We start from the raw sequence: 26201 nt of genomic DNA, 5'->3' as shown, positions 1-26201 counted from the left end.
ACGCTCGGAAATTGGTTCTGTTCGTCGTGGAGACTAGGACCCATGGGCACAGCCTTAGAATCAGAGGGGGTCAATTCAGAACAGAGATGCGGAGACATTTCTTCAGCCAGAGAGTGGTGGGCCTGTGGAATTCATTGCCACAGAGTGCAGTGGAGGCTGGACGCTAAATGCCTTCAAGGCAGAGATTGATAAATTTTTGATGTCACAAGTAATTAAGGGCTATGGGGAGAATGCGGGTAAGTAGAGTTGAAATGCCCATCAGCCATGATTAAATGGCGGAGTGGACTCGATAGGCTGAATGGCCTTACTTCCGCTCCTATGTCTTATGGTCTTATGGTCTAAATCTTAGTGTATTGGGGATAATATGTGGACATGTTTCGAGAATGGGACAGCTGGCAGAAAATAGTGAATTGAAATAAGCAGACTCGTGAAGCAACAGCTTGACATTGTCTGTAAGATATGATTATGTGAGTCTGACTATATCCCAGACACCCCATCATCTTCCCCGATATCTCTTGTCTCATCAGCAGGACAGACACAGCAGAAGTGGCGGCACAGCTGGAAAGGAATTGCTCAGGGAATCCTCAACAGTGACTCCGTATCCCATGAAGTCTCATGGCGTTAGTTTACACATGGGAAAGGAAACTCCTGCTGATTACCATGTACCAGCCTCTCTCAACTGATGAATTAGTACTCCTCTATGTTGATCAACACTTGGAGGAAGCACTGAGGGTAGCACGGATGCAAGATGTACTCTGGGTGGAGGATTGCAGTGTCCACCTCCAAGCGTATCTGAGCTACAGCAATACTGATCGAGCTGGCCGGGTCCTAAAGGATATAACTGCTAGACTGGTTCTGCGGCAGGTGGTGAAGGAACCAACAAAAGAAAAATACATATTTGACCACAGCCTTACTAATCTGCCAGTTGCAGAAGTATCTGTCCATGACAGGATCGGTAAGAGCGCCCACCGCATAGTCATTGTGGAGACAAAGTCACACCTTCACATTGAGAATAGCCTCCACCATTTTGGGTGGTACTATCACGGTGCTAAATAGGGCAGAATTCGAACAGATCTAGAAGCTCAAGTCTGGGTGTCCACAAGGTGTTGTGGATCATGAATAGCAGCAGAATTCTACAGCCACACAACCTCATGTTCTGGCATATCCCTCTCGCAACAATTACCAGCAATCCAGAGGATCAACTTTGGTTCAGTGGAGTGTGCAGGATGGCAGGAGCAGGACCAGGACCAGGCAAACCTGAAAGTGAGGTGTCAGCCTGATGAAGCCACCAAACAGGACAACTTGTGCGCCAAACAGCATAAGCAGTAAGTGATAGACAGAGCTAAGTCATCCCACCAGCAAAGGGTCAGATCTAAGCTCTGCAGGCCTTTGACAACTAGTCGAGAAACGTTGGGGACAATTAAACAATTCACCAGAGGAAGAGATTCCACAAATAACCCCTTCCTCCATGATGGAAGAGCCCAGAACTTCAGTGGAAAAGATAAGGCTGATTCATTCGCAACAATCTTCAGTCAGAAATGCTGAGTGGATGATCCCTTTCAGCCTCCTCCAGTGGTCCTCAGCAATTCATTTACCAGTCATCAACCAATTTGGTTCAGTCCACGCGATATCCAGAAACGATTGGAGATACTGGATATTCCAAAGGGTCCATAATCCGACAACATTCTGGCAATAGTACTGAAAACTTGAGCTCCATATCTTGCCACACCCTTCGCCAAACTGTTTCAATACAGTTACAACAATGGCTTTTCCCGATTTTATGGAAAATTACCCCAAGTATCTTCTATATGTAAAAAGCAGAACAAATCCAATCGGGCCAAATACCACCCCATCAGTCTACTCTCGATCATCAGTAAAGTGGTGGAAGGAGTCAGTGCTTTCAAGCAACACTTGCTAAGCAATACGCTGGTCAATGATGCCCAGGTTGGGCTCCCTCAGGGCCACTCAGCTCCTGACCTCATTACCATGGTTCAAACATGGACAAAAGAGATGAATTCTAGAGGTGGGGTGAGAGTGATAGCCCTTTAAATCAAGGCTGCCTCCGACCAAATGTGGCATCAAGGGGCTTTGGCAAAACTGGAATCAATGGGTATCGGGGCAAACTCCCCGCTGGTTAGAATCATACCTGGCATGTAGGACGATGGTCATGGTTGAAAAAGGTCAGTCAACTCAGCTCCAGGAAAAGCAGTGGCCTCGGCTGAAAACCTCTTCATGGCCGCTTCATCAATTACCTTCACTCCATTTTAAGGTCAGAAATGGGGATTTTCGACAATGATTGTACAATGTTCTGCAACATTTGTGTCTCCTCAGATACAGAGGTAGTCCATGTTCAAATGCGACAAGATCTGGACAGTATCCAGGCTGACAAGTGGCAAGTAATATTCAGGTCACACAAATGCGAGACCGTGACCATCACCAAGAAAATATAATCTAACCTGCCCCTTGGCATTCAGTGGTGTTACTATCACTGAATCCCCCAGTATCAAAGTCCTGGTGGGTAATCATTGCTCAGAAACTCACTGGACTCACCACATAAATACAGTAACTGCAAGAGCAGGTCAGAAGCTAGGAATACTGCGGCGAGTAACTCACATCCTGACTTCCAGAAGTCTGTCCACCATCTACAATGCATAAATCCGAAGTGTGATAGAAGACTCCCAATTTGTCTGGATGAGTGCAGTTCCAACAACACTCAAGAAGCTTTATATCATTCAGGACAAAGCAGCCAGTCTGACTGTCCCTTCATCAACAATGCTCCCCCATCAACGCTCAGCAGCAGCAGCAGCAGCAGTGTTTAACTATCTCCATGCTGCAATGAAATGATTCATCAAGGATCCTGAGAGACCACCTTCCCAACTCACGACCACGTCGATCTAGAAGGACAAGGGATGCAGATTTATGGAAAAACCATCATCTATAGGTTCCCGTCCAAGCCATTCACCATCCTGACTTGGAAATATATCACCGCTCCTTCACAGTCGCTGGGTCAGGATCCTGGGATTCCCTCCTAATGGCATTGGAGGTCAACCACAGCAGGTGGACTGCAGCGTTCAACAATGCAGCTCACCACCACCTTCTCAATAAATGCTGGCCCAGCCAGTGACTCCCAGATTCACGAAATAAATAAATAGATTTTAACAGAGGAAGTTTGCTGAGGTGTCGCAGGGATCAGTGCTTGGTGCACAGCTGTTCACAAGGCCCTTTAAACATTTGGTTGCTGGAATCAGATACAATGTATCCCAGCCTGCTGACAGCACGAACGGATGTGGGATTGTGAGTGGGTGAGGAGGTTGTAAAAAAAACACGAATATTGCAAGAGAAAAAGCAGTTAAGAAGATAAATGGTGTGCTGACCTTCATTTCAGGAGGATTTGAGTCGAGGAGAAAGGGTGTCTTACTGCAGCTGTGCATGGCCTTGGTGAGACATCATCTCAAACATTGTTTTGTATTGTGTGCAGTTTTGATCTCCGTACCTAATAAAGGACAAACCTGACATTGATGGAGAGCAGTGAAGGATGACCAGACTGATCTTTGGGATGACAGGCTTGTTGTGGGAGCAGAGAAATGGGGAGACTGGGCCTTTATTCCAAGGGGTTTAGGAAAATGAGTGGGGATGTCAGTGAAATATACAAAAATCTGACAGGGTGAGACAGATTGGAAGCAGGGATGATAATTCCCCTGGCTGGGACGTCTAAAATCAGGTGCCACAGTATTAGGTACAGGCAGGTCACTCTGCATTGAGATGAGAATAAATGTCTGCACTCACAGACTGGTGAACCTGGGAATACGCTCCCACCTGGAAACCGAGACACTGATTATAAATAAGGATTTAGAGACAGTAAAGGGATGGTGGGAGAGCAGGAGTACTGTGTGGAAATGAAGGGCCAAGCATTATTACATTGAATTGGTTAGCAAACTCGATGGACCAAACAAACTACTGCACTTCCTATTTTATAGCTTCTCGAGGTTACTCACATTAACAGATATGTATATCATGTGGGGTAAGTGCATTGAGGAGAGTTTTTCCATGAACTAGAATGGGGGAGGCTCAATGTGTTGTATGACCGACTCCTTTCCCGCTGTTTCTGTGCAGTCTGTGGGAAAGCTCTGTAAATGTTGTCACACGCTCTCAGGAGGTCTCTGCAGGGTCGACAGGACTGTGTTCCCAACCCTTTTCTGCTACAGATACCAAGGCCGGGTGTTCTGTCCAGTTTCATCCTTTTAGACCTCGGAGTACTTAGTTACAAATGAGTGTCTTGATTGGCCGTTTCAGAGACCATTGAAATGTTTATCACATGTCAGGGTCTTTGGAGTCACTTTTTGGCCAGCCCAGGAAATCACGGGAGATTCACTTTCTAAAAGTACATTGGAGAAGGAAATTCTGTTTACAATCCATATTGGCTTCAAGGTCACTGTTACTGACCCCAGATTTGAGATCTCGATATATTATTAATTGTTTTTAACTTCCACCCACTGCCAGAGCATTAGCCTGGTCTGGATTAGTAAGCCAGTGACATTACCACAACAGCATCATCTCCACATGGGGACCTATCGGAAACCACACTGAGCTGGTTATTTCTGTACTGCTTGACAGCTCTGTCAAAAAGAACTCCCACCAATTTGACTGTCGTGATGGGACTGAGGGGGTGGTAATTGGTCAGATTGTAATTATGCCCGTTTTAGGGGACGGGACTTAGCTGCCTAATTTTCCACATTGCCAGGGAGATGTCAGAGCTGGAGCTGGAATGAAACAGCTTCCCCCAGGGAGACGGCTTCTTGTGCAGCACAAGTCTTCAGTTATATTGCAGGAATTGTGTCAGGGCCCATTGCCTTTGTCGTGTCTACTGTGTTCACCTGTTTCTCCATGTCACGTGCAGCGGATCGAATTGGTTGAAGACTGGCATCTGTGATTTTGTGGGCATCATGTTATGGGTGAGGTGTATCATCGACTCAACACTTCTGGCAGAACATGATGCAGATAAAACATCCTTCTCTTTTACACTGATGTGCAGGTGTGTTCCATTATTTAGGATGGGGATGTTTGTGGAGCCCTCTCCTCCAGTCATTTGTTTAATCGTCCATCACCATTTATGACTGAATGTGACAGGACTGCAGTGCTTCGTTCAGATCTGTTGGTCAAGTCTGGCAGCTTTAATGAGTTAGCATCAGGTTAAAGTTCATGTGATTCTGACTTTGACATGTTCACCCACACTCATCACTGAGCCATAGATGGTGTTGATGGTGATGGCAGACTGAGGTGTTACCCTGGCAAAAAGTTACAGGTTGTGGTTGAATGCTGGTCTCCTTCTCCTGCTGCTGTGGTCTACAGCACTACATGAATACGCAGTTTCGAGCTGCAATATCTGCAATGCAATTCTGCTGTCTGTTCCCCAATTCTCACTGAGACCCATTCACCCATCAGCCCTGCACTCAGTGACCTAACCTGGTTTCTGATGTGGAAATACTTCCATTTTCAAACTCTCATTCTAATGAGGATCTGTCTCCCTGGGTCTTGCTTCCAATATGACACATTCCGCAAAAGCATTTAACTGATCTTAATTCACCTGAATCTTTTTCCTGTACAAATACCATGTTCTGTGCTAAAAGTGAATGTGCTTCCTCTGTTCCTTTCCCTGACCATGATTAAGAGCTCTGTCGAGTCAGTGATGCCAGCGTTATGTCGTTTCAGAGCCAATGAATTCTCTGGATTCCCAATCTTCTTCACCACATTGCATGTTTCCTCTTTTGGTCTGATGCCTTATCACTCATGGCTGCCTTGTCCTCCCATGAGTATGTTTCATCTTTTTGGGGTTGCATTTCTGGTATTATCTTTCGAATTATCCCCAGAACCTCCTCCCATTGCTACTCCATGGTCTTTCCTGCTCAGCTCCCCTTCCAATTAACTCTGGCCAGCTTCGCCCGCATGTCTTTGTAGTTACATTGCTTAATTATAACCACATTACATCTTGAAGAGAGCATTAGATATAACCAGAAAGAAGGTGTTTTGAGAGATAGGACATGAAGAATAATTGGTGGATTTCTTAACTTGATACAAAGGGAGAACGAGAGAGAGTATATAGATCTGGAGATGTGGAAAATGAGAAAACTACATTATCAAAAGAAGTAAATGAACATTCCCCAATGTTTTGGCAATGCCTTTGTGCTGTGGTCCTTTGTACAGTGCGCGTGCAACAGAGTAATACATTCAATTGCTGAGTCTGATGCCAGAATATTTTTCTCCAATAATATGACAGACACTAACTTTGGAAAGATTCAAACAGGCCAATATATTGAAGTCCCGGTAAAAAGGGGATTAACTGAAATAAATTGGGACACTAGAATCAAGAATTTGGAGCACACACCCTGATAAGAATGAGAGATTAGTGTTAGGAATCCCAGAAAAGGAGGGAACGTTGAGAGGATCAAATCATGCTTTAATGTTTTATCAATTTTATACATCATTTGCATCAGTTTTCGTTAACTGTGTCTCTGTTGTTCATTTACAATGTGTTGTGCACATGTGAAAAATGCGACCTAACTGCACACAAACATTGATTAAACAGTGTGTATAAAATCACTTTTCGACCATTGAAACTGTCCTGTTGTCGTGTTACGAGGATGCATGAACACCAACTGGCCATCAAAAGACATGACGCACTATCACTATGTTCCATACATACAGACAATGAAAGGCACCACTTTGACTGGGACAAAGCACACACACATGCTAAGACACGCATGTACCCTTCGAGGAATGGCGTTCTAACCAGAAGTCCATCAATAAACTCATCAATTTAGAACCTGTCTACATTCTTTTGTAAAAATAACCGGAAATGACATCACCCATCTTAAGAAACCAAGACCTATAAATAGAGAGGCGGGACATACCACCAGAGCTTCAGCGGAGACTCTCACTGATGATGTCACCTAGTCTTGGTGACGAAACTTCTGAAAACAGACCTTCAAGTTCAACGAGCTAACTTGCACACATATAAATTATAATTTTTTGCTTATTAGTGGAATTTAGGAGTTCTCTGTCACTCACGTTTAACAGATTATGATGTGAGGTGAGTTTTTGTGGGTGTGTGATTTTAATTAACAGAGGGGTTCGACAATGATGTCATAACAGTTTTGGGGCCTTGCCATGTGGGATTTGGACCGACTTGAACAGATTTGGGGTACAAAAGGTCCCAGCAAATTCCAACTCATTGCATTTAGAGATTTTGATCTTCAAATAAAATTGGGAAAATTCGTTTAATTTTGTTACTTGTGGTTGATTAAATCAAAAGTGAGGGAAATGGCTTTTAACATTACTAAAGAGGTTCCCAAATTTCCAAGGAAGTTTAGAAGGACAAAAGGAGGACATTTTTTTCGAATTAGCAAATATGTTAGAATTGGGTTTAACCAGGGAGAAAAGGGAAGCTGAAATTGTAATGGAGTTGATCAAGCACTTTGATGTATCTGTAGTAGAGTTAGAAAAACCTTAAATTGCAAATGTGGCAACTGGAGATAGAAGATAAATAAAGGGAAGGAAACAGAGAGAGAAGAAAGAGAAAGAGAGGAAAAAGAAAGAAAGAGAGGATTTGAAATTCAGAAGTTAGAAATTAGACAAGAAAGTTAAATTAACAGGATAGAGATGAAGGGAGAACGTAGCGTTGTATAAAACTATGCTAATAACTTGCCATGTTTCGGTGAGAAAAATGTCAAAACCTTTTTTATTTCATTTGGAAAAATGACAAGGCAGATGATATGTCCAATGAACTTCTGGATAATGCTAGTGCAGACTAAGCTGGTGGGCACTGCTGGTGTGGCATGTGCAGCGCTATCAGATGTAGGGTCAAGAGATTATCAAGATGTTAAATTGGCTATTTTTATTGGTTCCGAGAAGCATATAGACAGAAGTTCAGAAAAATAGAGACGGAACCAGGTCAGACTTATACTGAGTTTGAAAGAATTAACCACAATCATTTTGATAGGTGGGTGCTGGCCTTAAAAATGAATAAGACCTGCGAGGCTTGAAGAGAGATTAATCTGCTGGAGAAGTTAAAAGACTCACTTCCAGAGATAGTAAGAATTCATGTGAATGTACAGAAAGTTCAAGAAGTGAGAAGCTCAGCAGAAATGGCAGGTAAATATTCACTGGGGCATGAGATGATATTTAGCTTCTGGCAGGAATTTCATCCTGTGAGGAATAGAAATTGGGAGAAGGGATGATCACACATTACAAACAAACAGTAGCGCACAATATTTTACCACAAGTGAAGAAAGAAGCCCAAGGGGGTTGAAAGGTGGTGAAAGGCCTCAGGTGCTCTCACTATAAGGGAGTGGAACACATAAAATGACAGTGCCGATGGTTGAAGAAGGGCACTGGGAAAAGGTGATTTCACTGCAGTAAGCTGGGACACACAGTGATGGGCATTGAATGAAGGCACTTTGGGGAAAGATGTGGCAGAAGAGGCTAAGCCCAGTGGCATTAGTGAACCTGGTAAAGGAGACCCCAAGTAGAGCCGAGGAGCTGCAGGAGAGTGCACAGCGAGGCAGGGTCTAGGTATGGAGTTAGTACCTGATCTCTGAAAGAATTCGCCCCTGTGGATAAAGTTTACTCAGAAAGAACAGGGGGAGAAAGATAAGAAGTTATAATTTTGTGAGATATGGGATCTGCTCAGTCTCTAATAATTGAGAAGTGAGGCGCCAGAAAAGCACAACAGATCAGGCAACATCCAATCAGCAGGACAATAGAATATCAGGCATAAACCCATCGTCAGGAGGGGTGGGGGTATAAGGGGGCTGAAAGATAAATACGAGGGCAGTAGTTGGGCTGGAGGGAGGGTCACTGGGAAGGCAATAAGAAGATGTAGGTGGGAGTGATAGTGATATGTCGGAGGGTAGGGTGGAGTCGATAGGTGGGAAGGAAGATGGCCAGTTAGGGCGATTCACGAGGGCAGTGCTAGGTTGAACGGTTGGATCTGGGAGAGTTGGTGGAGGGGAGATTTGGAATTTGGTGAAGTCAACGTTGATGCTATACAGTTTGAGGGTTCCAGCTGTCCTACCACCAATAGGTGTCCTATCACCCTTCTGTCAAACCTATCACCATCACACCTCACCTGCATCTACCTATCGCCTTCTAAGCTCCCTTCCACCCAGCTCCATCGCCAGCCTCCCATTTATTTCTCAACCTCCTTCCCTCTCCCTTACCTCCCACTTTCCTGATGAAGCATTTATGCCAGAAACATCAATGCTCCTGCCCCTCGGATGCTGCCGACGTGCTGCGCGTTTCCAGCACCACACTTTTCAAATCTCATCTGCAGCATCTGCAGCCCTCACTTTCTCTCACCCTCTAATAAGAAGAGATGAAAGTATTTTCACTCTTTCTGGCATGCAAATCAAGAGCGTGTTAATTTGTAGAATGAGGACAGAAATTAAGCATTCACTTGTGTAACATCAGGATGCAGTGCCAAATCAAGGTTGGGGAAGTAACAGTGACAGTGAGGAACAGAGTGTCAGTTCAAGGAATACAGTTTGTTCTTGGGAACAATTTCGCAGGAGGCGAGGTGGGAGACGCACCCCTTGTGGTGAAGAAGCCAACAGAAGTCGAGGAAATTGAGGTGTTAAAAGAAAAATACCGAGGAATTTTTCCAGAGTGTGTAGTAACAAGATCCCACTGTCATAAGTTACAGCAGGAAGAATAAACGAAAGAAAAAGACAAATGAATTAATGCTCGGTGAACTGACCCCCTGTTTGATGTAACGATGCAGGAAAAACCTGAACAGGCAGCGGATCAGGCAGAGGGGTTTAGTCCAGAAAGGCTAATGGACTTACAACAGATATATACACACACATTCACACACACATACACATGTACACACACAGAAAAGGAATCAGAATATATTGTTGAACGTTATTAACTTAAAGATAGAATCCTAAAATTAAAATGGAGACCCCGATAGGTTACTGCAGAAGGGAAATGGGCTGAAGTGCACCACATTGTGTTCCGTGTAGCGTACAGTGTTACGGGTAGCACATAAACTAATTGCAGGAGGTCACCTACGTGTACAGAAGACTCAGGCTAAGGTGCAGAAGCATTTCTAGTGGCCTGGTATGCACAAGGACGTGTTTTTTTTGTACATGACATACATATCAAATGGTAGGTAAGTAACAGACAGTAATAAAACCTGCACCTTTCTTGCCAATTACTGAATTCGAAGAACATTTCGCGTGGGTTATGATTAATTGTGTAGCTCCCCTTCCTAAAATAGAAGTGGAAAATTATATTTGCTGACCATAATGAATGTGTCCACCAGATTTCCCGAGGCAATTCCATTACGGAATGTTAAGATAAAAAGGGAGGTGGAGGGTTTGGCAGCTTTCTTTACTCGCTGTGGGCTAGGCAGTAAGATTCAGTCAGACCAAGGGTTTCATTTTACTGCTCAGCTGTTTAAGGAAGTCATGGATAGGTTCAGCATACAGCAGTTGAAATCAAGTGCGTCGGATCCTGAATCCCAGGGAGCCTTGGAAAGTTAGCATCAGACGCTGAAGACCATGTTATCAGCGTACTGTTATGATTACCCGAATGATTGCAATAAATGTGTCCCATTATATTGTTTGCCATAAGAGATGCCCCAAATAAATCTACTCACTTTTCTTCCTCTGAGTTAATATTCGTACATGAAGTGAGAGGTCCTTTGAAATTAATTAAATATAAATTGACAGGACCAAAGTCGGAAATCTCACACTTGTATTCTGTGTGTGAGGTGAAGGGGAGAGTAGATGGAGTAGGTGAGTTTGCTAAATAGTATCTGAAGAGCACAACATAGAGTGAAGGAGGTGGCAGATAAAAACACTGAAACTTTGAGGATATCCCGTGGGGATGACGTATTAGTATCACCACCTGTGGTAAGAAATCCCTTCAAAGCCAGGTTTAGTGGCCCCTTTCAAATTTAAAAAAATGTGGAGTCAGTTAAACTATCTAGTAAAGATACCAGAGATAACAAAAATAAGTTATCGAGTATTTTATATGGATGAATAATGCTCCAGCCACATTTAAGACTCAGGAACAGGGCTGTGGCCAAATGAACAAATTGTGTAGTTTATCTGTATGGTGTGGTGATCTTTAGGAAGTGATTAAAAGCTCACATGTAACAGTTGGCTGAGCATGTTGAACGATTACAAGAAGCAAACTTGGTAATAAACTTAAAGAAAACAGAATTCACGAAGGCAGAGGTGACGTTCTTGGGACATTACATTGGACATGGAAGGTTGATCCCATGGAACATAAAAACGAAGGGCTTTGAGGAATTTCCACAACCATCCTCGAAGAAAGAGATGACTCGATTTTTGGAACTGAGTGGATTCTATCATAAGTTTATCTCAAACTTCAGCAACGTATTGGCACCACTGATGGACTTAGTAAAGAAGGAAACAGAATTGTGGTGGACAGAACAATGCCAGGAGGCATTCGAGAATTTTATATCAGGATTAATCACCGTACCAGTTTTAGATACACCAAATATTTTGAAACCTTTTGAAAATTGTGTTTGATGCTCGGGATGTAGGGGTCGGAGATGTATTGATACAGAAAGAGGATGATGGAATTGAATGGCTAATTGGCTACTTGTCGAAAACACTCAATATCCACCAGAAAAAAAACACAAAATCTCCATTATTGAACAAGAATGATTATGTTTCGCACTGGCCTGACAATATTTTAATGTGTAAATGACAAACAAATTGTCGGAGATGGTTGTGGACAACGACAAATCTCTCGCATTTTTTGGAATATTTAAAGACCAGAATATGAGACTATTTAATTGGAGTCTTACCTTCCCGACTTTAAACTCACAAAATGTACATGCTGTGGCTCGTACAATGTGATAGCAGATGGGTTTTCGCGGATTTAAAGGAAAGCAGTGGAGATAAGATTTGACTTATTCCAGTGTTGTATTGGTGTGCAGAATTAATATGAATGATATAACTGAGATTAATACTTCTGTATTTCATAAAATTTGGATTAAGAATTAGAGGAGAAGAAATGTAGTCATTTTTTCATTCTTCTGGTTAACTTTATTTTCTGAAGCGGGGAGATGTTATGAAGCCAAAAACATGTAGGGTACTTTAAAACAGAACGGGTTTTTCCGAATACACCTTAAAGCCACAGATGCCACCGAAAGGTCAAACTGTTCCACATGTCACCATTAGCTGAGAAATGGATACCTGAGTTTTGGTTGCTGTTTTGACAGCCATTCAAATGCAACCAAAGAGTTTAAATAACGCTCAGGAAACCAGAAGCCAATGGAATTTGAATATTATTGTTTGGACACCTGGTAAGCAACCAAATTATGAGAATTACTATAGCATGGGGAGTATGCATACCCAGCATCTTGAACACTGGTGGGAGAGCTACTGCCATCCAACAGCAGAGCAACTGCTGTAGAGCAGGTGTGCTAACTGGCCATCCCAAACACTCTCTATCAAAGATACATGTTCATGTAAACCTACTTGCAATTTAAAAAAAATGACCCAGGGAGATCAGCAGCTGGAAGAGTGAGCACAGCGGGGAAGATGGAGACTGTGTGCTCTCGAGATTGTAATGTTTAATATGTGCGCTGTTGGAACAGCATATTTTTACAGAGTTGGAGTCAGATAGTAAGTAGCTAAGAAAAGAGGGGCTTGTATTTGTCAATAGTTGTTGTTTAGTGTTCACTATTAAAGTTAAGAAACAAACTTGTTAATTTTTTTGTTTAACTAGTGGAATATAGGAGATCTGCGTCACTCATATTTTAACAGATTACGAGGTAAGGCGAGCTTTTCTGGGTGTTTGGTTTTAATTAACAGAGGGGTTCATCTTCACCTTGTAAATGTCCATCCACGTTAGCCCTATTTCCCTGCAGCTGGCCCATATCCTTCCAGTCCTTTCCTATCGACATATTTATCCAAATGCATTGAAATGTTGTTAATGTACACCCCCACCCTCCGCCCCACCACCCACCACATCTGCTGGCAGCTCATCCATGTACCAGCCCTCTGTGTAAAGAAGTGCCCACTCAGGTTCCCTTTTATTCCTTCCCCTCTAACATTAAACTGATCCTCTCTAATCCTCGATTTTCTACACCTTGGAAAAAGACTGAGAGCATTAACCCTATCCATACCCATCGTGATTTTATACAGCTCTATAAGGACTCCCTCATTCTCCTACACTCTAAAGAAAAGGTCCTAGCTTGTCCAACCTCTCCCTATAACTCAGACCATTGGGTCCTGGCAACGTCTTTGTAAATTTCTTCTGCACTCTTTCTAATTTAATAACATCCTCCAGTTAACAAGGTTACAAGAACTGAATACAATACTCCAAGTGCGGCCTTACAAAGTCCTGTGTAACTGCAACATAAATTCCCAACTTCTGTACTCAATGTCCTGCCTGATGAAGGCCAATGTGCCAAAAGCCTTCTTCACTGCCCTGTCTAACTGTGACTCTACTCTTAGAGAACCGTGCTTGTGAAAACCAAGGACTCTCTGCCCACTGCACCCCTTAAGACCCTCCCATTCACACTGTAACTCCTACCTTAACTTGAGTTTCCAATATGCAAGTCCTCACACATCAATATTAAATTCCATTTGCCATTTCTCAGCCCACTTCCCCACCTTATTAAGTTCCTGCTGCAATTTCTGATAAACTTCCTCACTGATCACGCTATCACTTATTTTAGTGTCATCTGCAAACTTACTAATCATGCCTTGTACATTCTCAACCAAATCATAGATAACAAACAGCAAAGGACCCAGCCTCCGGTCTGACAAGCATCCTTCCACTGAACCCTCTGCTTCCGACCATCAACCCAACTGCACATCCGATTGGCCAGTTCCCCCAGCATTCCACGTGATGGAACCTTCCAGAGCAGCCTGCCATGTGGAACCTTATCAAAGGCCTTACTGAAATCCATAGAGACTAAATTTACAGCTCTGTCCTCGTAAACCTTCTTGGTCACTTCATCAAAGAACTCTAACGAATTTGGGAAGCATGATATCCCACTCACAAGACTATGCTGACTGCTCTAAATCAAACTCTGTGTAAGTAATGGGTGCAGTCAATGGTATGCTGTCCTTCATTGTAAGATGATTCGAGTACATAAGTAAAGCCATCTTCCTGCTGTTGTAAAGACTTGCTGAGAGAGCATTTGGGACACTCTCTACAGATTTGATCTCCTTTGTAAGGAATGATATCCTTCCCACAGATACAGATGGCTGTATCATGAGGGTAGAGTGACGAACCTGAGAGTTTAATCTGCAGAGCTGGGAAATACGAAGAAATGGTGGTGCTGAAACATGAGGTGTAGCAAGTGTATTTCCAAAAGACACATTGATAGGGTGAGAAATTCCATACTTTACCCAGGATTGATTGGTTTGATTTATTGTCACGTACAGTACAGGGAAACACTTTATTTATGAGCAGTGGAGGCAGATCATAGTATGCATAGACAGACAGATCATAGGGTGGAAATAGACTTGGACAGAGTAAGGCATACAGGATACACTGCAAAAGACAAGCACTCGACAAGATCAACATGAGCAAGATCAGCATTATTTGAATGTAGAGAGTCGATTCATCAATCTAACATGGCTTAACGAATTGATTATATGCCTAAATTAACTCTCCCCATGTTATTGCGCAGTTGGCGTGTGAACCCTGGACTGAACGCCATGTTGTTCACAATCCCCAACAGCAGCCACAATACCTTCGATCTGAAACAAGTAGCTATTCCCACCAGCTTCCACCCTACATAGAGAACACCAGGCTAGATTCTCGGAGATGGAAGGTGCCTTCTTGAGACTTCACACAAGACATATGGCTTCCCTCCTCACGACTAGAAAACCACGTTAAAGTCCCACGTGTGTATCATGAGCAACGGAGCCAGGAGGAACAATGTGGAGCAGTCTGTCTGTGCAGCCTCTGCTCCACTTGTTCATCATGTTAGCGCATCAATCTGGAGACAATGAGGACTGCCAATGCTGGAGATTGTAGTCGAGAGTAGATTGCTGGAAAAGCACAGATGGTCAGGCAGTTCCGAGCAGCAGGAGAATCCACATTTTTGGCAGAAGCCATTCCAGGAATCAGCATCAATTACCTCATCTGTCCCTTTGCAAGTGCGTTGACGGAGGAATGGCCTCGTACTGTTCCTGTGTAAATGGCTCAAGGGGCTGAATGGCCTCCTCCTGTTCCTGTATAAGTGACTTTAGGGGCTGAATGGCGTCCTTCTGTTCCTGTGTAAGAGACTGAAGGAGCTGAATGGCCTCATCGTGTTGCTGTGGAAGTGGCTTTAGGGGCCGAATGGCCTCCTCCTGTTCCCTTGTAAGAGACTCCAGGGGCTGAATGGCCTCCTCCTCTTCCTGTGTAAGGGACTCAAGGGTCTGAATGGCTTCTTCCTCTTCAGATTGGACAGGACCAAGGGCCTGATTGGGTTACCCCGGTTCCTGTTTGACAGCTCGATGTACTGACAAGTGTGATGATGCTGCAGGCTTTGAGAGGTTATTTTTGTCCTGGTTCCTTTTCAGAGAGAGATTGAATGATCGTTACCAAACTGGTTAGTTAAGGCCACTGAGTAAACAGCTAGGGAGACCTTGGGTTAATTTTAATGCAGCCGAAATGTGTGTGGCCAGCTCTCCCAGGTTCCGATCTCTGGGTTTTGGTTTCCAAGTAGCATCAGAAACTGTTGGGGTCTCCACAGAGTTGGAAGCTTCAGTGACTATCTCCTGTCTGCTACTCTCTGAATTTTCTCTGGGTGCTGTTTTTAATTCCTGGATTACAGAAATGTTTGTGGCAATCTGTGTCTGAATTTTCCTTTCTGCCAGGGGCTGTGTTGATGGGATTTTCCTATATTGGAACAGTTCATTAGTAATAGTTCCTAGATTTGGTATTCTGTTAACTTGTCTAATAGAATTACGTTATTCTAAATTCCTCTTTCTTTGCTTTCATTTTATCTTTCATGTTTCAATAAATAGTGTTTATCTTCACACCAAGTAGTTTGACCTGTCACATTGCATCTGGAACAGTGACTTCAAAATAAAAAAAAGTAGAGTCTAGGTTACCGCCTTTAAATATTTTCCAGGCGCTCTGGTGTGGCCCATCACACTAGACTCCTTCTCTTCCTGAGTAATAGGCTGGAGGCACTGAATGGGCTATCCCTGTTCTTCTCCAATAGTGTCAATGGGCTGAATGGCTTCCTCATATTCCTGTGAAACCAGCGTGAGGTGCCGAATGAACTCTTGTTTTACTGTGGCAATGTGCAGTGTCAGGCAGTGCTGTTACATGAATGTTACGGACCATTTAACAGCACAAGTCTCAATGGAGTCTGGGTCTTGCTGCACGTGGACACAGACTAGTTCAGGATCTGACAGGGGTACAAAATGTTCTGAACATTGTGGAATCTTCAGTAACCATCCCCACTTCTGATCTTATGGTGGGGAAGGTGAGGGTGGGGGTGGGGGCGGGAGACATTGATGAAGCAGCTGAAGCTGTTTGTCAAGAGGAAGCTACCATGAGGATCTCACACAGAGGTGACCCAGGACTGAGATGATCACCATCTTCCTTTGTGCCATGTTTGACTCCAAACACTGGAGAGTTTACTCTGATTCCCATTAAGTCCAGTTTTGTTAAGCTCCTTGATATCAGCAGACGTCAACCACTACCTTGATATCGGGGCCAGTCATTTGTACCTGACCCGTTGTCTCAACCTCTTTTGTTCATATCAATAGGCCATGGTATAGGAGCAGCAAGTGTTTCCTTCAAACAGGTGGGATTGAATGTCAGGATTTCAATTCTCAAGAGTGTTCGGGGAATGAGATGACTGAAATTATTTGAAGAGGAGGTCGATGGATATTGATCTGTCAGAGAGGTGAGGGCTATGAGGAATTGGGTATTAAAGAGGATTTCAGACCGAGAGCAGATCAGCCACAATCTTAGTGAAGGGCAAGGCAGGCTTGGGGAGTGAACGACCTGTCCCTGATTCTGATGTTCTCCCATTCTGTTATTGGAAAGTTAGTGGGTGTTATTTTCATGGATGTCTGTTATTGAATATTGCAGTCAGGGAGACTAGAGGATTTTGTGAGCCATCTCTGGGTGTGGTATAGGGGCTGTATTCACAGTGAATCTGGGTCTAAAACATGACCAACAAATGAAGCACAAGTTGCAGAGAGGGGAAGCTCTTTAAAGAGAGATGAGGGGCCTCTTTCATACCCGTGCCTGGGTTTTCCAATTACATTTCCCAAATCACCTCAAATCGTGTGGTACAGTCTTGAAGGGCTGAATGGTCTCCTCTGTTTCTGTGCACCAGGTTATAGGAGTAAGTAGCCTCCAACTGCTCCTGTCTAGCAGGTTTGATGGGCGGAATGGAACACGGGAACATGGGAGTGAGGAGCAGGAGTGGGTCATTAGATACTTTGAGCCTTCTCCACCAGGCACTAAAATTGTGGCTGATCAGGTTGGGGTCTCAGCCCCACTTTCCTGTCTGTATCCCATTACGCATGACTCACTTCTCTGTCAAATATTTACCTAATGCATCTTTCAATCAATGTGAGCATGGGGGCACGATAAACTTCCAGTGAAGAGAATTCCCACTCGAAAGGTCCTTTCAGAATTATTCATCATCCTTTTTATAGAATCAGAGAGTCATGCAGAATGGAAAGAGACCCGTTAGTCCAATCTGTTCACTCCGATCAGACATCAAATCTGATCCAGTCCCATTTGCCAGCATTTGGCCAATATGGCTCCTCATTCAGACACTTTTTAAATATGCGATTGTAACCGCCTTCAGCACTTTCTCTGACAGCACTTTCTGTACACACACCACTCTCTGTGTGAAACATTTATCTTCAGGTCCTCTCTAAATCATTCGCCCTCTCCCCTCCAACCTATGCTGTCTTGTTCTGGACTCCCCTATCCTGGAGAGCAGAACGTGGCTGTTCAGAATATCCATGCCCCTGATGATTTTATAAACCTCTATAATGTCACCCCTCAACCTCTGACACTCCAGGGAGAAACACATCAACCTAATCAACCTCTCCCTACAGCTCAAACCTCCAGTCCTGGGACATCTGTGTCGAAATCATTTCTGCAGAAAACCGAGTTGTATGCAGTATTCTGAAAGTGTCCTCACCAACGTCCTGTACAGATACAACAACCCACCACAACTCCTCTATTCAATGCTCTAACTGATTAAGGGAAATGTGCCAAATGTGTTCTGTCCCATTCTGTCTACCTGCGACTCCACTTTCAAGGAACAATGTACCTGCAGATTTATCCCTTTGTTTCACAACACGCCCCAGGACCTTACCATCAAGTGTATAATTCCTGCCCTGGTTTGCATTCACAAAATGCAAAATCTCGTATTTATCTAAATTAAACTTCATCTCTCACTCCTTGCCCTTTTGTCCCATCTAATTGTGGTCTCATTGTGCTCTGAGATAATCTACTACACCACCTTTCTGATGTCATCTGTAAACTTACTAACTATGGCCCCAAAATTCACATCCAAATCCTTTACATAAATGATGAAATGCAGTGAACTCAGTACTAATTCTTACAGCACACTGCTGCTCACAAGCCTCCAGTCTCAAAAATATCCCTCATCCTTCAAGCCAATTGTTACGAGCTTCCTCTCTGTCCCATGTGACCGAACCTTACTCATTTGTCTTCCAATCAGAATGAAATACTTGCTATGAAGAGGGGCTGAGTAGGTGCGGTTTATTTTCACTGGGAAAAAGGAGATTGAGGGGGGACTTGATTGAGGTTGACAAAATCATGATGGGTATAGACAGGGTGGATAGAGAGGGGCTTTTTCCCAGGGTGAAGGATTCAATAACGAGAGGTCGTGCTTTCAAGATGAGAGGTGGAATATTTAAGAGGGATACACAGAGGGTGCTGGGCATTTGGAACGTGTTGCCAGCAGAGGTGGCAGAGGCAGGCACGGTAGATTCATTTAAGATGCGTCTGGACAGATGCATGAGTAGGTGGGGAGCAGAGGGATACAGATGCTTAGGAATTGACCGACAGATTTAGATAGTACATTTGGATTGGCTCAGGCTTGGAGGGTGAAGGGACTGTTCCTAGGCTGTAAATTTTCTTTGCTCTTTGTTCTTTAAATGAACACCATGTTGAAGTCCATATAGGCAAGGTCTACCAAACTGTCTTCATCAATCGTCTTTGTCGCCTCTTCAAAAAACTCAACCGAATTAATGAGAGATGATTTCCCATGCAGAAAGCCACGTTGTCTACCCCGATCAGCCCTTGCCTTCCCAAATGTATGTAAAGGCTTTCCCTCAGAACCCCCTCCAACAACTTACCCACCACTGAAATCAGGCTCACCGGTCTATAGATTCCCGACTTTTTGGGGTCACTGCTTCCTTTTCTATTCCCACTCCTCCACTGCTCATAACAAATATTAACTGTGACCAGGTTGGTGATATGGTCGATGATATCGGTCTCAGACTGGGTCTGGGTCAGTTTTAGGAACAAGTCAGGCTAGTTTCTTTAATATGCTAAAACAACACGTTTATGATCCAGAGCAATGTTACTCAAACTATGGTGGAAAGATGAATGGCAAACTGTTTGGGTGTTGCAAATATATAATCAATAGCTTGGAAAGGATATACACTAAGAAATTGTTTCCGTTAGGCGAGGAGACGAGGACCCATGGACACAGCCTTAGAATTAGAGGGGGTCAATTCCGAACAGAAATGTGGAAACATTTCTTCAGCCAGAGAGTGGTGGGTCGGTGGAATTCATTGGCACGGAGTGCAGTGGAGGCCGGGACGCTAAATGTCTTCGAGGCAGAGATTGATAAATTCTTGATGTCATAAGGAATTAAGGGCTAAGGGGAGAATGCGGGTAAGTGGAGTTGAAATGCCCATCAGCCATGATTAAATGGCAGAGTGGACTCGATGGGCCGAATGGCCTTACTTCCACTCCTATGTCTTATGGTCTTATGGTCTAATACTTCCCTTTCTAAACACAAAAACACGTACACACACACAAACACATACACACACAAACACTATTAAAATGGATTTAGAATTGGGACTTGATGGAGAAGGAAGAGATGTCAGTATTGCATTTCAGAATTTAGGCCCAGGATGAATGAAAGTACAGCTATTCGTGTTGATTGAAGTCACATTTCGCAGCAGTAAAGGTTTATAAAATCAGAATGGTCATGGGTAGGGTGAGTAGTCAGGGTTTTCCCCAGTTTTGGTGCGTCCAAAACACATACACACACAAACAAACGCACACACCCAAACACGTGTACACACACACACACATGCAGACATACAAACACACACACACACACACAGATTAACAAAATTTCTGCAATTTTAATTTGAAAGAACTTTGTCCAGATATTATTGGAACTCATGACAAAAGTAAAAATTGAGATTCTCCAAAACGTTATTCTGCTTCTGAAGATATTATACTCACACAGCTGCTAGCAATGGGATTCCATCCTGGGAGAGTTGGATTTGGCTGAATTCCCTTTGCTTTCGGCAGTGAGTAGATTCCAATGAATTCTGGTCAGGGAGCACCCAAAGGGTAGTACGGTGGTTAGCACTGCTGCCTCACAGAACCAGGGACTTGGGTTCGATTCCAGCCTTGGGTGACTGTCTGTGTGGAGTTTGCACATTCTCCCCTTGTCTGTGTGAGCTTCTAATGGGTGATCCAGTTTCCTACCACAAACTGTGTAGGTTAGGTGGATTGGTCATGATAAATTGTCTGTAGTGTTCAGGGATTTCTAGGTTAGGTGCATTAGTCAGGGGTAAATGTTGGGAAAGTTGGTATGGACTTGTTGGGCCGAAGGGCCTATTTCAACACTTCAGGGATTGTATAAAAATAAGAACGGTAATGATGACTGTTGAGTTTGTTTTAGCTCGCACACATTGCTGTGATGAGGGACAATGAAGGACGGAGAGTGCAATAGGCCATTCCTTCTCAGGCAGATTACATTTTCTCCCTCTCTGAGCTGAATCACACAATAATATCGTCCTTTCCCAAACTGGACCATGTGAGGTCTCCTTGTACATTGTCCAAACTATGTCTTCATCACATTCCCTGTTCCATGTTGGTGCATCATTGCTGCTGTCATACACAGAGCCATATCCTTAGCAGAAAATGGTCTCGGCCAATTTGAAATATGTTTACATGGCCCTGCGTCATTAAAAAAATAAAATGTTTAATTTATTCAGAATACCTGTGTTAAAATGAATGCATTTTTTAACAAAGACAGAAATTGCTGGAAAAGCTCGGCAGGTCTGTCAGCATCCAGATGCCTTTTACATGCTGTAGTTGTACCAGCCTCCATCACTTCCTCTGGCAGCTCATTCCATGCACACACCACCCTCTGTGTGAAAAGGTGCCCTTTAGGCCTCATCAAAACCTTCCCCCTCTCACTTTCAAACAATGCCCTCTAGTTTTGGACTCCCCAAAACTGGTGAAAAACCCCTGACTACTCACCCTTTCCATGACCGTTCTGATTTTATGAACCTTTACTGCTGCGAAATGTGACTTCAATCAACAAGAACATCTGTACTTTCAGACATCCTGGGCCGAAATTCTGAAATGCAATACTGACACCTCTTCCTTCTCCATCAAGTCACAATTCTAAATCCATTTTAATCAGTTTGTTCAGATGTATCCTGAGACACTTCTGTGGGCTTTACGCTGGACCTTTGTGCCCGGAGGTAGGGACACTAGCATCACTCAGCAATACCCATAAAGCTGTAACAGTATTCTCCTGTGTGTTTGTTCATCAGCCTGTTATGACATGCTGTGACATACCTCTGCAACAGGTAGGATTTGAATCCAATCCTACTAGACCAGAGCTAGGAACACTACCACACAAGTTCAGGAATTGGAATCAAATCCAGAGTTCTGGCTCAGAGGCAGGGACATTACCCACTACACTACCATACCCAGATTTTGGGTCATATTTTAGTGCCCACTTTCAGCTCGGTGTGGATTTATTATAATCAGGTTCCCATGACTGAACTACACAAAACACTTTGTATTGTTAAACAAATGCAAGATATTTGTCTCAACTGTAGGATGTTGAGTGCACTTGCTATGCTATCGAAATTAACTATAAACATCTTTAATTGATATTATCTGTAGTCTGCAATATTAAGGAAAGAAATCCTGCAGACACACTCTGCCCAATGAAGTGTCTCAAATGGATATTTATTACTGAACACCAGAGACGAAAGAAGAGCTTAATTTCTGGTCACAAAACACCGATCACTCTTCCCCAACTCTCACGTGTGACTCCCCTTTTCCTAAAACCATGAAGTGATATCAGGCCGCTGATTACTGTCCAGCCTCTCCTCCCCACTGACTGTGTCTGCAATCTGTCCCTCCTCACTTTAACCACACAAGGCAAACCAAGCTCAGGGTCTTTGTGAAACTCAAGGCCGGAGTGTGCAGGCCTCCTGGAGAGGGATGGGAATTTTAAAATTGAAGGGGAAGGGGAGGTGACAGTAACATCACACAGTGGGCTGAGGAGTGGCAGATGGAGTTTAGTTTGGATTAATGCGAGGTATTGGATTTGGTAAATCAAACAAGAGCAGGACCTATACAATTACAAGTAGGGCCTTTGGCAGTGTTGTAGAACAGAGACCTCGGCCGTCAGGTTTAATTCTTTAAAACTTGCATCTCAGACAGATAGTGTGGTAAAGAAGGTGTTTAGCACACTTGTCTTCATTGGTCAGACCTTTGAGTATCGGAATTGAGACATTATGCTGAGGTTTTACAGGACATTGGTGAGACCTCTTCTGGAATACTGTGTCCAGTCTGGTCACCCTACCCGCTCATTCCATAGGCACACCACCCTCTGGGTGAAAAAGCTGCCCCTAGGGTCACTTTAATACTTCCACTCTCACCTTAACCCTATGTCCTCTAGTTTTGGAGCCCCCCCCGCCCCCCCCCCCCCCCGTACCCTTAGAAAACACCTTGACTATTCACTTTGATATTATTGACGTTGATATTATTAAGCTGGAGAAGGTTCAGAAGAGATTAACCTGAGTGTTGCTGGGAGAGGAGGGAGTGAGCGATAAGAGAGGCTGGGGAGACTGGGACCATTTTTCACTGGAGAGTATGAGGTTAAGGGGTAACTTTAGAGATGTTTATAAAATAATGAGGGGTACAGATAAGCTGCAGGGCTGATGTCTTTTCGCGAGAGTTGGGGATTCAAAACTGAGGGATATTTTAAGATGTGAGGAAAAAGATTTACAAAAGTCATGAGAGGCAATTATTTTAGACAGAAGCTGGCTTGTGTGTGAAATGAACTTCCGGATGAAGTGGTGAAAGCAGGGACAGTTACAACATTTAAAGGACATTTAAATCAGTCCATGGATAAGACATCAGTTTGGATGGTGCTGTGAGCAGCTGCCCTCTCCCTCACCATCTCTGAATGAATCCCTGTTGGTTTTCACCCTCTGTCAATGCCTGTGCAGTGGCGTAGGGAGGCCAGCATAGGGTGGTATTGCATCACCACAGAGACTGCCAGACCTGCCCCACACAGAGACACACAGATACACACAAGGGAATGGTGAAGAAACAGCGTGAAGCTCATCTGGTAACTTCAACTAAATATAAAGAAATGCACAATTCGCCTCGTAAACTGTTAAAATATGAGGGACAGAGAACTCCCAAATTCCACTGTTTAAATAAAAACATCAATTTATTTTTTCACTCTGAATGTGAACATTTTACATCAACTATTCACAACTCTGGGACCCTCTTTCTCTAAACTGCTTATTACGTGACTCCAGCTCTACAGCAATATACAGTTTCTGGGTATTCTATCCTCTCATATCTCAGGTGCTTGTAAGCTCTCAGTTCAGAACAGCATTCCCTCTCTATTACATATTTTCAACTCCATCACATTTTACCCTGATGAATATCGATAAGTGGGACCTATCCGGATTTCTCCTGCTCTGTGGTTTATCAATATTTCATTCGCTCCGTCTGGTGTGTGTCAGGACTTTTGTTGCTCCATTGATAGCATGTCATTATTCGACTCAGTCCGTGGGAATATATCAGTATTTCACTTGCTCACACTCGTGTATGTGGGGCAGGATTTCAGTTGTTTCATGGGGACTGTGACACTATGACAATCTCAATGTTTGTAGGTGGCACCGAACCTGGACGTACTGTGAAGTCTCTGGAGGACAGTGTGGAACTCTAACAGGACAGTGATATGTTGAAGTAGTGTTCAAGTGTAAGGCAGATGGGGATCAGTGCAGAGCAGTGTGAGGTGATGGACTGTGGTAGGAAGGACATTGAAAGGCAGTTTAATACAGGTCGTACCATTATAATGGGGCTGCAGGAATAGAGGGTCCTGGGTGTATATGAGCACAGATTGTTGAAGATGTCAGGACAAGTGGGGAGGGCAGTAACTATCACAGATTAATTTCAGTATCTGAGCTGTTTACAGGGGGAGGTGTAGGAGGGAGTCTCCGTGCTCCCTTCCTGGGAGGTGGTGGTGACGATGTATTGTGAGCCCAACCTCCTGCCCACCGAGACCGTGGGGATTCCATTTGTTCCAACTCGACACAAAAGGGAGATGGCATCAGGGCCACAGCTTCTAAGTTGTGCCGGTTGGAAACGGAGCTGCCAGTGGGTTTAAAGTGAGAATTGTCCTTCACTGAACATTGCTCCTTACTCGGTTGGTGGGACGTGGATGTTTCAGAATCTCCACACGAGGCGTCCCTGTCCTCTCCGGCTCGTACCAGGGTCCTCCCACATGGCGGGGGGTGGGTGGTGAGGGAACGGATATCAGGCACTCCGCCACCCGGCTTGGCCCTTTCTGTCCTATTCCAGGCTGTTTCTCCTGGAATAGGAGAAAGGGAGGGAATGAGCGAAGGTGGGAGTGGGTGGCCCTGCTGTTAGTGCTGGTGGAGGTGGGGATAATGGCAAATGGTGAGGTTTTCAGAGGGAGTCTGTCGACAGCGTTGTATCCATGCGGTGTAATTGATGTGGGGGTAAAGTGGACGGGTTGACAGAGAGAGACAGACAGAGACAAAGACAGAGAGTGACAGAGACACAGTGACAGAGACAGAGACAGAGAGGGAATGTCCTTCATGCAGCAATGACAGTGTTGGAGCATGGGACTTGTTCGGGGGTCGGTGCTGTAACAGATATACAGTGAGTATGAGGGACCAGAGAGAATATGGTGATATTTATCCTGACAGAGTGGGGAAGGTTATTGAAGCTTGTTCTGTATTGCTGGGCATTTCTTAAGACCGCAGATACTGCACTGAGCTGGGTGGTGAGCTCAGACCATGCTCGGTGGGTCTGGTGGTGTGGCCCCCTCTGGAAAGAGAATGGTCTCATTCTGTACTAGCTCATCCGCCAGCACCTCCGGGCCCCTGTCGACAAGCCGTGGTGTAATTGCCTTTTATCTGCCATGCTCGGGGTAAACTGTTCAGGGCAGCTCCGAACTGAGAAAGCTCAACCGTGTGCCCCTTGGCCTTCTAAAGATGGCACCAGTGTCAGGGATCACGGAATATCCAGGGGCATCCGGGCGATGGTGAGTACCTCCAGCCATGATGGGTGGGAGAATCGGGCAGGTATTGAATGAGAAGGACACCATGCGGTGTGCTGGGTAGTTAAAGAGGTGAGTCCAGTACGATAGCACCAGGAAACTAGCTCAGCCTCGTGTGGACGATCCCTCTGTCACACTCAAGGAAAATCAAACAAAGATAAATTATTGTTAGAATCTGCCCAATGACTCATAGATTCTGTTCAAAGCAATTCCAGTAACAAAGATGCAGAACAAATGCTCATCTGGCCTCACACCAATATCCCTTTTTCCCCATTTTTCCTGGGAAGATTGGTTCATGTTATAGGATGTTATCGAACAGTCGACAATTCAGCATTCTGCAACCTGGGAACACATCCTTCCATGACACTGTCTCAGTCTCCCCCTCTCTGTCTATTTCCCAAACCCCTCCCATGTGGTGATATTTAAACTGATTCCCCCACTATCTCTCTCTGGCAGTGATGTTCACACCCATAGCATCCTCTTGTTATGGCAGCAATGGAGATATGGAGCTGGAAATGGGTGGGAGCTGCACGTCCTCTCACTTCTAGCCCGGGCTGCAAGTTTCCCCACACTGGGCAGGGATCTAACACAGTGTTACTGAGGAATG

This window comes from Chiloscyllium punctatum, chromosome 13 (genome assembly GCF_047496795.1).
Source record: "Chiloscyllium punctatum isolate Juve2018m chromosome 13, sChiPun1.3, whole genome shotgun sequence".
Classification (NCBI taxonomy): Eukaryota; Metazoa; Chordata; class Chondrichthyes; order Orectolobiformes; family Hemiscylliidae; genus Chiloscyllium; species Chiloscyllium punctatum.
Note: the sequence above shows the minus strand (reverse complement) of the source record.